The sequence below is a fragment of the Mauremys reevesii genome, linkage group 1 (genome assembly GCF_016161935.1).
Source record: "Mauremys reevesii isolate NIE-2019 linkage group 1, ASM1616193v1, whole genome shotgun sequence".
NCBI classification, from domain to species: Eukaryota; Metazoa; Chordata; order Testudines; family Geoemydidae; genus Mauremys; species Mauremys reevesii.
In genome coordinates this window covers 158,706,513-158,724,037 of record NC_052623.1, presented here as the reverse complement: position 1 = coordinate 158,724,037, position 17,525 = coordinate 158,706,513, and the positions used below count along the sequence as shown (strand labels likewise).

Here is a 17,525-nt window from a genome sequence, read left to right as displayed (position 1 = left end):
TGTTAAATTCAGAAATATTAGTCATTGTTTGAGTATTGTCATTAATAATTTTCATACTTTGGAAACTCAGGGCAAATCCCAGAAAGAGTTTTGAGGGCTTTATTTATATCAAATTGAGCAATGATGGATTTCTAATAATGCTAACATAATATTTGGGATTTCTGTAGTATCTGCCCTTCCAGGACCTCTAGTACTTTACAATCACGGATTAGTTAGTTAAGCACCCCACTACCCATAGTATTTAGGTCATTATTACCAGGGGCGGCTCTAGACACCAGCGCGCCAAGCAGGCGCGTGGGGCGGCCGTTTCCCGGGGGGGAGGCATTTGGCTCCGGTGGAGCTCCCGCCGGCATGCCTGCAGCAGGTCCACCGGAGCCCGGGACGAGCGGACCTGCCGCAGGCATGACTGCGGCGGGTCCCGTCTTCCCGCGGCTCCGGTTGAGCTCCCGCAGGCATGACTGCGGCAGGTCCGCTGGTCCCGGGCTCCGGTGGACCTGCCGCAGGCATGCCGGCAGGAGCTCAACCGGAGCCGCGGGAAGAGGGGACCCGCCGCGGGACCAGGGAAGGGCGGCGCAGCGCTCCGCGCTGCTTGGGGCAGCCTACTTTCTAGAGCCGCCCCTGATTATTACTAGTCAGTAGTAGTGTCATCAGAAACAGAGTGTGCAAGAGTCCTGACTTCTAAACGCTAGAGAGCACATTCAGTCAATTAGTAGAATAGCATAATATCGTTTTAAATTATCATGGCTGAAGAGGTGGCAAAAGAGTGTTGGGATTAGGGATTCTAAACAATTTCCTTCCCAGTCAGAGGGGTTACAGAAGAAGTGAAGACAGTACACAGTGGGAGATGTTTTAAAGAACTGCGTTGATTCATTAGAATGTTGGCAGTTAAATATTTAGTATGTAGGAAAATATATAGAGAATTAATGTGGAACACAGTTTTCAGACATGCACACTATCTCTATTACTATTACTGTGAATTGTAATCATAGCAGTGTAGGGCTGGAAGGGACCTCGAGAGAACATCTAGTCATGCCCCCTGTGCTGAGGCATGACCAAGAAAACCTAGATAATCTCTGACAGGTGTTTGTACAACCTGTTCTTAGAAACCACTTGGGATGAGGACTCCACAACATCCATTGGAAGTCTATTCCAGAGCTTAACTACCCTTATAATTAGAAAGTTTTTCCTAATATGTAACCTAAATGGCCCTTGCTGCAACTTAAGCCCATTACTTCTTGTCCTACCTTCAGTAGACATGGAGAGCAATTGATCACAGTCCTCTTTATAACAGGCCTCAACATATTTGAAGACTATTATAAGGTTCCCCACTCAGTCTTTTTTCCCTCAAGACTAAACATGTCCTTTTTTTTTCTTTAACTTTGCCTCACAGGTCTTAAGATATGGGTATACCAGGAAAATGCACTGCATTAGAAAAACATGTTAACTAACGCAAAGTTAAACACAGCTCTTAGTGTGGCCTAAGACAGCAACATTTCAAAATGTATTAGCTGGTCATAGTATCATAGAATATCAGGGTTGGAAGAGACCTCAGGAGGTCATCTAGTCCAATCCCCTGCTCAAAGCAGGATCAACACCAACTAAATCATCCCAGCCAAGGCTTTGTCAAGCTGGGCCTTAAAAAACTCTAAGGATGAAGATTCCATCACCTGCCTAGGTAACCCATTCCAGTGCTTCACCACCCTCCTTGTGAAATAGTGTTTCCTAAATAGTGTTTCCTTGAAGGGGGAGGGATAGCTCAGTGGTTTGAGCATTGGCCTGCTAAACCCAGGGTTGTGAGTTCAATCCTTGAGGAGGCCACTTAGGGATCTAGGGCAAAAATTGGTCCTGCTAGTGAAGGTAGGAGGCTAGACTTGATGACCTTTCAAGGTCCCTTCCAGTTCTAGGAGATTGGTATATCTCCAATTGTTACCTTTAATATCCAATCTAGACCTCCCCCACTGCAACTTGAGATCATTGCTTCTGGTTCTGTTATCTACCACCACTGAGAACAGCCTAGCTCCATCCTCTTTGGAACCCCCCTTCAGGTAGTTGAAGGCTGCTATCAAATCCCCCCTCACTCTTCTCTTGTGCAGATTAAATAACCCCAGTTCCCTCATCTTCTCATAAATTATGTGCCCCAGCCCCCTAATTATTTTAATTGCCCTCCACTAGACTCTCTCCAATTTGTCCACATCCCTTCTGTAGTGAGGGGACCAAAACTGGATGCAATACTCCAGGTGTGGCCTCACCAGTGTCAAGTAGAGGGGAATAATCACTTCCCTTGATCTGCTGGCAATGCTCCTACTAATACAGTCCAATATGCTATTGGTCTTCTTGGCAACGAGGGCACACTGCTGACTCATATCCAGCTTCTCGTCCACTGTAATCCCCAGGTCCTTTTCTGCAGAACTGCTGCTTAACCAGTCGGTCCCCAGCCTGTAGCAGTACATGGGATTCTTTCTTCCTAAGTGCAGGACTCTGCACTTGTCCTTGTTGAACCTCACCAGATTTCTTCTGGCTCAATCTTCCAATTTGTCTAGGTCACTCTGGACCCTATCCCTACCCTCCAGCATATCTACCTCTCCCCCCATCTTAGTGTCATCTGCGAACTTGCTGAGGGTGCAATTAATCCCATCATCCAGATCACTAATAAAGAGGTTGAACAAAACTGGCCCCAGAACCGATCCCTGGTGCCCTCTGCCTGATACCAGCTGCCAACTAGACATGGAGCCATTGATCATTACCCGTTGAGCCCAACAATCTTGCCAGCTTTCTATCCACCTTATAGTCCATTCATCCAATCCATACTTCTTTAACTTGCTGGCAAGAATACTGTGGGAGACCGTATCAAAAGCTTTGCTAAAGTCAAGATATATCACATCCACCACTTTCCCCATATCCACAGAGCCAGTTATCTCATCATAGAAAGCAATCAGGGGTTGGTCAGGCATGACTTGCCCTTGGTGAATCCATGTTGACTGTTCCTGATCATCTTCCTCTCCTCCAAGTGCTTCAAAATGGATTCGTTGAGTACCTGCTCTATGATTTTGCCGGGGACTGAAGTGAGGCTGACCGGTCTGTAGTTCCCCGGGTTCTTTTTCTTCCCTTTTTAAAATATGGGCACTATATTTGCCTTTTTCCAATCATCCAGGACCTCCTGTTTGCCACAAATTTTCAAAGATAATGGCCAATGGCTCTGCAATCACATCAGCCAACTCCCTCAGCACCCTTGGATGCATTAGATCTGGACCCACGGGACCTGTGCATGTCCAGCTTCTCTAAATAGTCTTTAACCTGTTCTTTCACTACTGAGGGCTGCTCATCTCCTCCCCATTCTGTGTTGCCCAGTGCAGCAGTCTGGGAGCTGACCTTGTCTGTGAAGACCAATGCAAAAAAGTATTGAGTACTTCAGCTTTTTCCACATCATCTGTCACTATGTTACCTCCCCCATTCAGTAAGGGTCCCACACTTTCCCTGAACTACTTCTTGTTGCTAACATACCTGTAGAAACCCTTCTTGTTACCCTTCACATCCCTTGCTAGCTGCAACTCCAATTGTGCCTTGGCCTTCCTGATTACACCCCTGAATGCTCTAGCAATATTTTTATACTCCTCCCTAGTCATCTGTCCAAATTTCCACTTTTTGTAAGCTTCCTTTCTGAGTTTAAGCTCACCAAAGATTTCACTGTTAAGCCAAGCTGGTCACCTGCCATATTTGCTATTCTTTCTGCACTTCAGGATGGTTTGTTCCTGTGCCCTCAATAAGGCTTCATGGCTAATCCGAGTGTCCTCCAGAGCAAGGTAGCATGTCAACCTGTAGCTAAGCACAACCAGCTAACATATTTGTGTAGATTAATACACAAAGAATGCAGCTTCCATTTAAATGTATAACAAGACAGGAGACTTTCAACTTTGTTGTAAGGTAAGCTCTCTTTTATTTTGTAGGGAAAAACATTTCTTTTAAAAACAAGGTAGCGGTATTAAAAATGATGTACAGTGTGGAATGAATACAAAAATTTAATTTTTTAAGTCATTTGGCTATTGAGATGACATCTTGCCCAAAGTCTCTTGGATGCTCCAAAAACTAAATGGCAATGTTGTCTGCACTTCTTAGCATATGTGCAATGTGCCTCAGGTGGCACATGACCAGGATTTATCACCAAATTTTGGTCCGCTGGTTGGATCATTAGCTCCCCTGGTCCAGGCTGGGTACTAACGGGAAGTGGGAAGCTGACGCTGATCCATGACCCCCTTGTCTGCATTAAAAAGTTATTTAGGCTCTGCTGAGATCTACTGATTGAAGAATATTGTGAAGTGACTGGGCAGACTATGACAGAAGGCCATAAACTACTGAAAACATTCTAAATAAGCATTTAATTTAGAAGCCAGAATAGTTAAGAACCTGCCATATATGTTCCACAGGCAGAGATTTTAATGGCCAAGAGTTGAATTAGAACAATATTATTAAACAATGTGTCTTTCTCAAATTGGTACTCTCTCTTGACATTGCATGAAATGCAATCGCGGTTGGTATGCCTGTATCAATTATGCAAGGATGATTATTTGGACTATAATGGAATGAAGAGATCAGAAACATTGAGCAATAATAATAAAAAAACCCAGAAAATTAAAAAAAGCAGGAGGGGGTAAGGAGAATAATCTTCCTCTCTTCCTTGAAATATGACTGGAGTGTTGAAATCATTGAAACAATATCTTTAGAAGGATTATAATTTAAAACCAAACAGACAATTTCACTGAAGTCTAGTCTTTTAACATTCTGGTCTAGTTTCTGAACTTATAACTAAATATGTAACTCACATACTTGTTTTTTTTTTTTAAAAAGAGTAATAAGGCTTGAAAGATCCTATTAATAGAAGAGTAAAAATTTGACCTGAGAGGAAATATGCAGCCTGTGAAGATATCAGGCGTTATAGGCAACTGTTAATTTGTCTGAGGGATTTCAGATCAATTAAATCCTTTGAGGGGGAACTTGTTCTGTGGAAGCTGATCATTCTTCTTCTACATGGTTGTGTAGCCCCAGAGTGGAGCACAGGCCCTGTACTACAGTTTGTTAATATCTGACGGTGTAAATATGTCCTCTTCCTTCCACCTCTACCTAGCAGTGGCCATTTCTCCCATCATTACCCACACAGTGCCCAGTTGCCACTAATTCATACCCTACTTCTGAATTTTGTGTTGAGAGACTTGACCTGTTATTGACCTATGCAATTCACTGAGATGAATTTTCACTCTTCATGCAGGAACAAATTAATGGTTTTAAATATTAGATGTTAGAAGAAAATTAATGGTTTTTAACGAGAGCATTGTTACTTTGGACTGGTATAGTTATCTTCCTTTTCTTTAGCCATCATCTCTGTGCTCATTCTGGCAACTTAACTGACTACAAAAGTGGAAGCTTTATTAGAAGATTCAAAAATATAAATGTATCCTCTTCAGATTATGTTGATTTTCACAGTGAATAGCAAAAAGAGCCAAGATGATTGTTTGGAATTAGGACTATTTTTGAGCTGCTCACAAAGGATATGATGATATATAGTCCATAGGGGTTATGTAATGTAGCTTTCTTATTACCATCGTAGCATCATACTTCTGAATTTTCAATATTTTATACATTCTTTCTATAGTAGCTAACTGGCAATAAGTAAAATGACTTCCCAATAAAGAATTGTATAATTTAATTTACTTGTAAATGTTTTTTCTTACTTTAATCCTATTACTCATGGTTATACTTCCATACGGTGCCCTAAAATTCTCTTTGTCTTTGGTGTGTAAGCTCTTCAAATAGTTCTAAAAATTAATGGGCATCACTATCTTTCCCCAGTCTTTGTTTAACTTTATTGTGCCAAATTCTGCTTTCAGTGGTTTAAACTGACTTAAATGGTGTGGAGTTTGTCTCATTACATGTGCTTAGGAACTTGTACAGGAATTTGGGATGCAGAACTTCTGCTGGACTTTGGGGTAAAGAAAGCAGCAAATAATTTCTTAGTAGTAATTTCTAAATTCTACATGTAATTATAATTTGCTGCACACGTATTTGGGGAATCAGAGCCCTTTGTATTTTGGAATGAGAACTGTAGGAAATAAAAGGTCTAAAGTAAAGGCTGAGAGGTATAATATACATGGCAGACAGCAAATATCCTGCTAGGTATATTTATCTGGAGGTACAGACAGAGGCAGCAAGTGACAATTGAAGCAGGAACTGAGGAAACAGGAAAGGAAAAATAGAATGACTGGAGACACTGATATTGTTGAGGCTTGGCTGAAAAATGAGAAGGCTGTCCAAGCTGGAGAGAAGAGGAAGAGGGACAGATTTAAGATGTTCGGAATCCTCAATATTTTTGGGAAGTAAGCAAAATTAGCCTATAGAGGGCGACTGGAAAAGGAAATCAATCTAGGAAAGCCAAAACCAACCTAATTAAAAAAAAAAAAAGAAAAGAAGGTCTAACTGCATCTGTCTCCACATGGGCAAGAACTGGGATAGAGTTTCTCAGTAAGAAAAGTGGGGATTGTAGTAAAAGTCAAAATGAAGAGCAAATTAGCTTAAACAGTCTTTGAGATGATAACATTCTTTGGGCCAATTCCTCTAATTCCTAGAGATTGGTTGTGGATCAGATATTAATATGTGAGACTGAAGAAGAGAAACTGAAAACAAGGTGAATGCTGCAACAGACTAGACAAGGAATCACTGGGTTGGTTGCACTGAATAGGTTCTGGGGGAAGGAATTACAGTCCTGATTTAACACTGTACAAAGTAAATGGATGCTGAGGTGGAGACATTATATCAGTAGGAGTGTTGAATCACAACTCATTATCTGGAAAACTGAAAATTCTCACCACTGAAGCAACTAAACAATTGCAGCATAGATTCTGGTAGGATTGGTGAAAGCAGAAAGGAGCCTTTTTTTGGTGCAAATATGAAGAAAGTGGAATTAACTACTTGGTTTTTGTTTTTGCCTACACTATGACTCCCTCCCAGATTTAGAAGAAGAATGGTATTTTATTTGACTTCTCATTTTAGTTCTGAATTATTTTAGCAACATAATTCTTTCTTTCAAATCTGAAATGCTGGTAAGAAGAAGCAATGCTATCTGAAAGAAACATGATATTCTTTGCACAGACCTGATTTTATACAATTTTCTGCAGCTCAAGAACTCCAGGCAAATAGGGTAGTGTTGGATTAGTAATGAAGTGGCTAAATGCTTGTTTACTGTATTTAAGAATCAGAATAAAGATGGAACCTCCACCTGGTTTCACTTAAAATATCTAGATTTTTAGGGAGGCTTCATGTAAGACCTGAACAATTGTTGACTTTTTATAAGGAAGATAAAACCTGGGCAGACAACATGATTCAGTGAAAGAACTTGCTTTTACAGATTCACTGCATTTGTAGCAGTTAGAACTATGACACTTCCAGACAAAGCAATATATATATATATTGTGGACTGAATGGAAAATGGCCTAATACTTCTGGATTGGAGGCACATCTGTATTGTCCCTACTCTATAGCTTTTGGTTAAAGAGATGCAGCTCAACAAGACAAAATGAAGACACTAACAGACCCAACTCCAGGTAATTATTGCATTTCCAAATGGTACTCATTAGTTAATAAGGAAATGTAACAACACAATGAGATTTTAGTAAAAATTCAGTTGGAGAGGAAAATTGGAAAACCTGTCCTATTTGGGACACATTGGATGGTATTATAATTTTATGTAGATACATTGACAAGAGGTCAAACTTTAAGTCTAAAGTCAAGCCCCTTCAGGGTTTTTATTATTTATTTGAATTTTAAAATTATGATATATTTTGAAACAATTACCTTTGTAAGCAGAATTATAAACTCAAAACTGAATGATGGTCATTATCTTCTTCTAAAATATTGTACCATTAAACAGTCAGGTTGTTGCATCCTGAGAATGAAAGACCAAAAGGATTTGCCTGGTAGGATAGGGTAGAAATGTTATTTCAAAGTGTACAAATCAGTTACTGTCCTTTTCTCAATAAGCCTATTCAAATATTTTCCTTGTAAAGATGCTTTATTTGGCTTTGATCTTTTCCCATTTAAAACGTGCTGTAGATAAGCTTACAGCTTGTTTTTTTAAAGGAAACAAATATGTGTTTACACTATACCAATATTTATTTGTATCTATGGATAAATGTTTGAAAGATAATAGAAAAGATTCTAGTTTTATGAAGCCAAGGTTTTTTAAAATGGCTTTCAAATAAATGAAATTTCTACATTCCATATTAAGAAGTATTTTATGCACATGCTACATTTAGTCTTTGATAAATAAATACTACTTATGTAGTATTCATATTTTTTAGAATCACCAGGTTAACAGCAATTTTTGGAGTTCACTTCTCAGGCTAAAGAGTACCCAAAAACTAGGTGACTGTTCAGACTAGACAAGGGTCAGAGGGTTAACAGTGATTGTTTTAGCGTGCTTCACAGTATAAATAGACTGTAGCTTGATTTGTAAGAATGTATGGATTTTTGTTTTCAGATACATTGGTTTTAAAAAATATAAATCCTAAAATACAGGATTAGAGTAAAAGGTTGGTAAAACATAATTTCATCAAACAAAAAACCCTGCCCTTGCAAAACTTGAATGTATAGTTGGGACGGGTATTAAAATCATGGATTTTTATTTTATAAAGCCAAAAAATAGAATTCCATATCAGTCAGTACAAACCTATAATAATGCAGTAAAAAGAATTCTTGTAACCCACTTGGACTGCTGGGTCATACAAATATATTATTTTGAAGTCAATTTCACAGTGGATGAAATCTGATCTATAGGAAACAAAGACAAATAATTTAACTAAAATAAATACATCATTTATTTCCAAAATTTTAAACAACATACAAAAACCAAATTAGTGAATTATTATTTAATAAGGCAGAAGGGCAGATCCTGAGCCAGTGTATAAAGTATGAAAATTTACCCTAACTGAGGTTCTCCTCCATTCTCTAGCTATAATTACAGTAATTTTTTTCTAGATTTGTTTCCAAATGTTAAAAAAAAAAGTCCATTTAGTTAAGTGGGTAAACATTGTGTAAAATCTGATGACTTGCAGCTATGGCATCTTCCACCATCAGATGCCTGAATGTAATCAAACACTGGACTTTGAGCATGTTCCTAAAAGCTATGTACATGATTTAAAAAAAAAATGGGCTAAGTCCACTTGTTTCTTTTAATTACATTTCAGACATGCATTCCCAGGTCCTGAAGTGCCTTCCAAAACTCAGCGGTTCCTGTCGGGTTTTCGTTGTTGCTTTAATGATCTAAAGATCTCTGAGGATAGCAAGATGGGGAGTTAATGTATACATTTAACTTATTTCATCTTTTGGATTCGTTTGCCTTGTCTGTCGAGCCCGAGAGCGGCTGTGCTGCTGGCCAACAGACACAGGGAGCCAACGACCACTTATCTTCTGCCTGGTCAGTGAAAAGACACCAGTACCTGTACTGGGGAGCTCCCAGAGCTCAACTTCCTCTGCTCTGGCAGGGACAATCTCCGCTGCTCTCAGTGCCCCTTTGCGGGGTGGTGGTGGTGTGGTGGGAGGGGGGAGTAGCTGTGCTGCGAGGAAAGTGTTTCGGGGGCTGGGGGGGGGTGAGTCTCCCCGCAGCAGGGCTGTGGGTGGCTGCGTGGGCGCGGGCAGGTGGGCTGGCCGCAGGGCGCGGGCGAGGAAGGGGAAGAGGCGCGCAGCAGTGAGTCAGGTGACCCTGAGTGTGGCAGGTTGGGTGGCGGGGGCGGCAGCAGCAGCCGGGCTGGCGAGCGGGCTGCGCCCCAAGCCGTGGCGGAGGCGCCGGAGCAGGGACTGGGCCATGTGATGCAGGGGAGGGGGAGGCCGGCGAGAGGGAGAGGAGGTGGGGGAGGAGCAGGCGGGTAGGTGCTGCTCGCTATAGAGTCGCTGGGGCTCCGCCGCCGCTGCTGGGAGCGGAGCCGGGCAGCAACAGCAGCCGCTGCCGCGGGGGAACGTGCCAGCGAGCCGGGCCAGGGGCAGAGCCGCCGCCGCCGTCCCTCCCTCCCTAGGAATCCCAAGCGGCCGGAGGGTGGAGCCGCGGCCCCCGGAGCGAGCTGCTCCCCCTGGCTGTGTGGCGCGGGGAGGGGGAAAGGCAGCGGCGGCGGCGGCAGCAGGGAGCCCGCGCTGCAAGGAGTCGCCGCCGCTTCATCCTGCGGCACCGGGAAGCAGCGAGGAGCCCGGGCGTGCGCAGGTGGGCAGCCCCCTGCCCTGGGGCGCGGCGGCGGCGGCTGCTGCTGCAAGGCAGCCGCGTGGCTCCAGCGTCCCCCAGCCCTTTGGCGGGTCTCTGGTTGCACGCGTGACCCTCCCCTTTCTCCCGGGGTGGGGGCTCAGACACAGGGTCACCTAGTGCTGAGCGTGTCTGTTCCCAGCTGGAAATAGGGGTGTGTGTATGTGAGAGAGACGCATCATCTCGTAATTTCAGTTAAATCTTTTTTAGATCTTCAGATTCATCCCATGTGTATGTGCCTTCCAGACAACGTGTGTGTGTGAGTTACATAGATTGGAGTAGTTTCCTTGCATTGCTTACTTGTCATTTAGTTATTTATCCTACTTGCATTAGGGAATTGATAATAGCCAAGCTGTGCAGCGAGGGTGCCGAAGGTGGCTGCATGTGTACGTTTTGACAGGGGAACGATTGACGTTTTTAGTGAGCAGTGTGGAAAGCGCAATTCCCTTTTAGGTGAAATTTTGGCTAGTAACTTCTAGCGAGGCAGAGCTTAGGTGCAGTCAAGGATTTACCTGGCTTTTCGTCATATGCTCTGCACAACACAATAAAGCACCATCAGTCTTTTTTGTTTTAGAGAAATTTGCTGGCAAATCATGTTTAATCTCTGGGATAAATATGTTTCTCTTCAGGTTTGTGATTTTGTTTAGATGTTTTGATCATATGCAACACACAAAGCTTTTGATTTCAGATTTCAAATATGAGGACAGCCGTTGTCATGCATGTGCTCGCAGTGGCATGAGGAAATGATTTCGTTTCAGATAGTTAATGACTTGATAGCATTTTTCCAGGTAGAGAAGCACTAGAGAGAGGGCTCCTACAGTTACTTGTAGACAAAATATCAAAAATTAATAAGTGGAGCCAAGAGAGAGTGTGCACATGCAAAAAACCATCATCTTTCAAAAGATGATTTCCCCTTAACTCACTCAGTTGCTGAATGAAACAAATATGCTGAATACAAATAGATGTTTGCTTTTACGAGTAAAATATTCCTTTCCGCCCAGAATATATGATGACTGAGGTCTTTGAATACCCAGCATGCATTTTTGTTTGACTGGTGTGTAAATGCTTGAATCTGGAGAATGTGGCATTTTGGAGTAAAAGTTATTTTCTAATTTATTACAGTAAATTTAAAATTGACTTTTTTATGCAATAAGAAAATTACAGGGTTCAACCTAATTTATTTTCAATAAGACATCTAATTATTTCATGTTGTCATCATTAATTTTTGTGCATATCATTACGAATTATATGAGTTAACCAAGTTATCCATGAAAAGTACATTTTTGTAAAATGGTGATGTTTAAATGGAAGTTGGGATAGAAAACTAAGTACAGATATTTCTCTGTGCCTGAAAAAGTTATAGTATTGCCTTTCAGGGTTATAAAGTAGCTATTAAACAACACAGAAGTAGCTGGTGGGATACAAGGTGGTTTTTTTTTAAAAGAGTCTTTAAATATTCTATTGAATTCAATAATGTTGGAATTGTGTATTTCCTTACCAAGAAGTTTACACATAAAACAATATAAGTATTTTAACTGTCCTGGTACAGATGGGAACATTTTACTAGTATGGTTGTGTAGTAAAATAAACTAGATGAAATATTTTGTGATGGTAGGATTTACAGGATAATACATGACTAATTTCTCCTATATAACTACAGGTGGCAGTGTAGAAGCCAAGAACAAAAACTGACAGAAGTTTCTATTCTCTAAGAAAATGAAGAGAGAGTACACATGACTAAGCACAGGAACCTGAAAAACCACAGGTATGTGACATGATTAATCTAACTGCCTGTGATACTCTGAATATTTACTGCATCCTGATATTACTGATTCTTTAGATATTTTTAGACCAAATTTCATTTGAGTTATCTGAAGCATTCAAATCAAGATCCTAATCCAGATGGCAAAAAAATCATATGCAATAACTAAAGTAGAAAAAATGATCTGAGGTGGTTGTGAGGGAAAGGGGGTATTTCAAAGTCTTTCCCCAGTTTATTTTAGCTATAAAGAATTTGAACACGGTATACTTTAAATAACTTGATTTCTTAAATAAGTACATGGTCTCACATTGGTCGTACTGTCATCTTTCCTAAACCAAATATGACTTCTTTTAACTAAAATAGACAAATTTCAGTTACAATAGGAAGTTTCAATTTCTAGATGTTCTAGGAGTCTTATTAGTACTTTTAAAGTTTGTGCAGAGTCAAAAGCTTTAGACGTGAGATAGAGGAACTTCAAAGATGTTTGTCCTCAAACTGTCCAGAAGTGGTGTTAATCTTTTAGTTAAATATAGTATTTTAATCTTTTTAAACAAAAATAAAAATGTGTACTAATACACACAGATGACAGTTCAATAAAAAAATCAGTGAAGAGATTCCAAATACATGTAGTACTCAGTAATAAAATAACATCACTGATCTTCCACGATAAGGTTACTAATAAAATACCAAATCAACAAATATCTAAAAATAAGCAGTCATAGTAGAGGTGCTGCATGGAATCTTTTTGTGTATTATAATAAGGGGGGAAATTAGAGTAATTAGCAGTGAATTCTGATTAGTTAAAAAAAATGGAATAAAGCATATAGCTTTCCACAAGACTACCCCTAGGTCTTCAGTGCCTATAGAAACTATTCCCTGGGACCAAATGATCTGACTAGAAGGCTGAAGGCTGAAAGAAGGTACAGACCTGTTGCTTGAACATGTTTTATTTAGGGCAATTTGTAATGTAAGGTGTGAATTTATATCACTCTAGTTATACCCATATAACTCCCACATGGATACTCTTATTCTCATCTAAGAGGGCCTTCTTTTTGTTTAGTTTATGTTGCTTTGAAACTAAGCTGAAAAAAATCCAGTCTTATTCCAGAGTAAGAGGTGCACATGGAAAGTTAAAGTAATTTAACTGTACTAGTATAATTGTACCAGGATAACTTCCCATGTAGAGAAGCCTTTTGATTGTCCTTACCTCAAAAAGCTTACAATCTTTTTGTTGATGGAGTGCCTAATACCATCAGATCCTGCTTCATAAGTGGGGCTTCTTGGTGCTATCGTAATATATGTAATTAATATCCTACACCTGTGATAATTCTGTAGAATACATGGTTCTAACATAATTACTAAAAATTAACCCACATAAAAATATTAAAACAAACAAATCTAGAACTTAGGAAGAGTTATGTTGTAGAGAAGAGTTCTCTCAATTATTTTCATGGGATAGCCAGGCTAACCCTGGCCACCTTTTGAGTCAGCAGTTTGCCAATCACCTCCACCCCAAAGGGAGCATTTAACCTGTAGCTTATAGGAAAAGGGAAATTAGCTAAATAAGATGAGTATTGTGATCCTGATTTAGCAAAGCAGGTAAGCACATGAATGCTTTAAGTACTTTAGTAGCCCTATTTCAAAGCAAATGGGACTACTTGCGGGATTCATGTTGAGCACATGTTTAAGTGCTTTGCTGAAATCATTAATTCAGTCTGGTACCAACATGTGTAGATGAGAAAATGGAAATATATATTTATATTCGTGTCAGGAATGTAAAATTCTAGTAGGTTATTCTATTATAGTAAGTAGTCACAAAAATTAAGCATAATTTATAATGTAAGAAGAGCAGTAACTAAGAGTGCTGTAGTTAAAGATTCATATTACAGAGTTTTTGCTATGCTATGTGCACCTAGTACTGTACACTATGAAGTATTATCAATAAACTAAACTATAATTGTAAAATGATCAAAGTATATTTTGTGGTATATAACCATTGCTTTTTGTGTATGAGAATTCACAAAATTCAGCAAATTGTAATGAGTCAGTCTGCCACTAGTGCAAATTGGTGAGGATCAATTGTATTTGAACTGCATTGGACTATCTAAATTGGATTTGATAATGGCAAATAGTGCAAGCTGATATAAAATGAAAATGAATAAAGCCTTCACTATGAATCAGTTAAGCAGTATATGGCTTCCTTCCCTTTTCTGTACACCTCTCACTGCAAGATAAAGTAATCATGATTGTTTATCATTCTCTATAAATACTGCAAGAGAAACAGATGAAAACTTCAACATGTCTTTTGTTGTTTCATGTTGTATACAATATAACTAATAAAGAATAACTTAGTTCTGACATTTAAAAGCTACAATTGTAGTGTTAGATTTAATTTAACTTAGATTTATGATTGATATGGTATAAATCAGAATGTCTTGGTAATAATAAAATATATAGAAATGTTTGCTTTAATGGGAGTTACCCCTATAAATCCATCATGTGTCAATGGCACAATAAATCTCATATCTTTGTAGCAGGGAGAACCATCTCATGATACCATGTGTTTTAATTGAAAATGCATTGCTGTCCATGCATTCTTTCTTCTTGTCATAAGTGTCTGCACAATGAATCATTTGATGGCTATCATAAAGATAGTTAAAGTCAGCATTACAACTGCTATGGAATCATGCTAGTATGAAATAAATGTAGTCATCTGTTATGGTACTGTGGTTTTGTACAATAACATCCTATATTCTGTGTGTTGCTAGAACTTTTATGAGATTGCCTTGGAAGTCTTACATGGGGAGTGGGAGAAAAGATGAGCTTTGTGGGTCATTGTTAATGAACAGTGCAATTGAGCCAGTATAATTGCTGACATTCAAGAAGCCTAGCTGAACGGTGGAGAAAAGACTGCAGACAGGCATTTTGAAGAGAGTATGGTGCCTAGACCATAAGTTTCAACCAGTGAAGGGCCACTACTTCAGTTAAGAAGCATAAGCTTAAATATAGACTGGTTATCAAGGATCAAAGGCAGTTTTATGTGAGACATGTAGAATGTCTTCGTTTCTACCAAAGGATGAGGGCTTGAGCTGAAGTCTCTGGCAAGTGAAAATTCCAGATGGAATAGACAAAGAGTAAGAAGATGGAGGCATATAGGACGGAATTGAAGCGTGTGTTTGGAGACATACAACTAGACACCCTGGTCAAGGTAATACTGGGACAGCTGGAGCCCCACTCAGAAGAAGAGAAAATAAAATGTGTATCCATCTCAATTCTGTGCATAGGTCACCAATGCTAATTTAATGGGATAGCTATTCCATGTGAAGGGCCCACTTGTTGTGGGAGATGATCATTCCAGTGCCCAACTTGTAGTACACGTTCCTGAAGTAGGCACTAAAGCAGAAGGAAAAATACAGCCTTCAGCCATGACACAGCACTGAAAAGCATTCTTACTTAATGAACATATGTAAAGCTACAGCACCACCTAAAATTTTTGACCTAGAAACATCCTGGTAGATAATGGAATGATCAGTGAAGAAACGGAAAGTACTGAAAAGGACAAGAGGCAAGTGATCCTGATCAGGGAGTCCTTGGTGACAGCCTGGCAGAGCCATACCCTCAGAACAGGGGAGAATCTGCTCTTTTCCTTATGTGTGTTCAAGCTTACAGATTTGACAAACAAAGAACAAATAGTGTCCTGGAAAAAGTCTGAGAAATTTCCTTTTATTGTAGCTGCTTATTTACTAGAACTGGTCGCAATTTTTCAACCACCAAGATTTTTGTGAAAAAATGGTGTTTTCTGAAAATAGAATTTTTTTAGCAACATATCGTACATGTCTATACATTTTTTAATGAAAATGCTCACTGTCTTTTTGGTTTTGTTAATTTTTCTTTTCCCGTACCACCTTCTCTCCTGTCTTGCTTTCTCCCCCCGCCTCCCAAATCATATTTGAAAATTGAGGTTTTATTTTGAAAATGACTGGAGGGGTGAGGAATAAAGGAAGAGAACCTGAAAAATGGGAGACGAGAGGGAATCGATTTACTGATGAAATATTTCAAAAACACCAAAAGCTAGTCCATTTTGAATCCTGTCAAATGAGAACAACTTCACAATTTTCACAAAATTCTTTTTCTACGTTTGACAATCTCTATTTACTTTTCTGGAAAAAAAAATTACAGTATTCCATTGTGTGGTGTCTTTCAGGATGTCCTAGCCTTCTTCCACACATGTCAACCTTTTCAAACTTAAAGTTAGGCACCCAAATCCATACTTTTAGGGTATGTCTACACTACAATGTAAGCCCAGGGTTAGTAGGTCTCAAGTTAGGGTCCTGGGTTAGCGCAATTGCAGCGTGGACACAAGGGAGGTTGGGCTTGAGGCCAGACTCAAGCGCAGGCTTACATTGCAATGTAGACGTACCGTAAGGCACCTGAAAAAGTGACTTGATGTTTCACAGGTGTTGATCCCATCTGTAGGTTTCATTCTACAATCTCTCAATGTAAACTGAAAGGCCAATAAATGGCCAGTATATCTTGAAGTGGACTGTTCAAAGATTTATAGAGAAAACGAAACATATATTGGAAAAGCAACAGAAATAGTGTGATATGGTAATGAAATAAAAACAAATATGTTTTTTGACAGATGCATTGCATCATGGACTGGAGAGGTGGTAGTTTCTGTAGGGCCCTGGGGACATCATGTCTATAAATAAATAAATTAATTAATGGAGATATCCTATCTCCTAGAACTAGAAGGGACCTTGAAAGGTCATCGAGTCCAGCCCCCTGCCTTCACTAGCAGGACCAAGTACTGATTTTGCCCCAGGTCCCTAAGTGGCCCCCTCAAAGATTGAATTCTGGGTTTAGCAGGCCAATGCTCAAACCACTGAGCTATCCCTCCCCCCTAATGCTCCCCCTGCACCTAGAATATTGCATATAATTCTACGTACCTCATGCCCAAAATTGTTTGTTGATAGGAATGCTGAGAAACTGTGAAAATTACTAAAATAGAAAGCTATTTTATTCTTAAATCAATCTAAGTATGTTCTGGCTAACTGATGATTGAGTTGGTAGATATGAAAATCATGTAGAAGTATTTGAAGGGTATAAATGTTAAGAAGGGAGAAGAATTGTTCATAGTGGTTCAAGCAACTAATGAATGAAGTTAAGGAAAGGAAAATGTAATCTAGCTAGGAGGAAAAATGTCCCAACTGTAAAGTTTTTTAGATTATAGAATAATGTGACAATAGAAGCACCTTTGTTAGTCATTTAGATGACTAGACCAAACAGTATAGAATATACTGGAGGGAATGAAGCAGACTTTGCTAAATGTCTTAAGTTATTCTTCAACTTCTTTTATACTAAGATCAAAAGGCAATATTAGTTAAGTGAGTTTTCAAAGTTTTCATAAAGGAGAACTGGATACTTAAATTCAGTCAGTCCCACTGAGCCATTCAAGAACAAATGTTTTGAGAACTACAGCATGTACAC

The 17,525-nt window shown here is 39.7% G+C and overlaps 1 long non-coding RNA gene across 2 annotated transcripts; it reads left to right on the top strand.

The window, feature by feature from the left end:
• The first annotated feature begins 9,950 nt into the window (after nucleotides 1–9,950).
• On the top strand, nucleotides 9,951–15,927 carry LOC120395833. Of its 2 annotated transcripts, none has more exons than XR_005592839.1 (4): nucleotides 9,951–10,237; nucleotides 10,484–10,532; nucleotides 11,934–12,038; nucleotides 15,111–15,927. It is a non-coding gene; the product is annotated as an uncharacterized LOC120395833 (long non-coding RNA). The 2 variants fall into 2 exon arrangements; XR_005592840.1 differs by having other exon boundaries at nucleotides 14,804–15,927.
• Nucleotides 15,928–17,525: the final 1,598 nt, after the last annotated feature.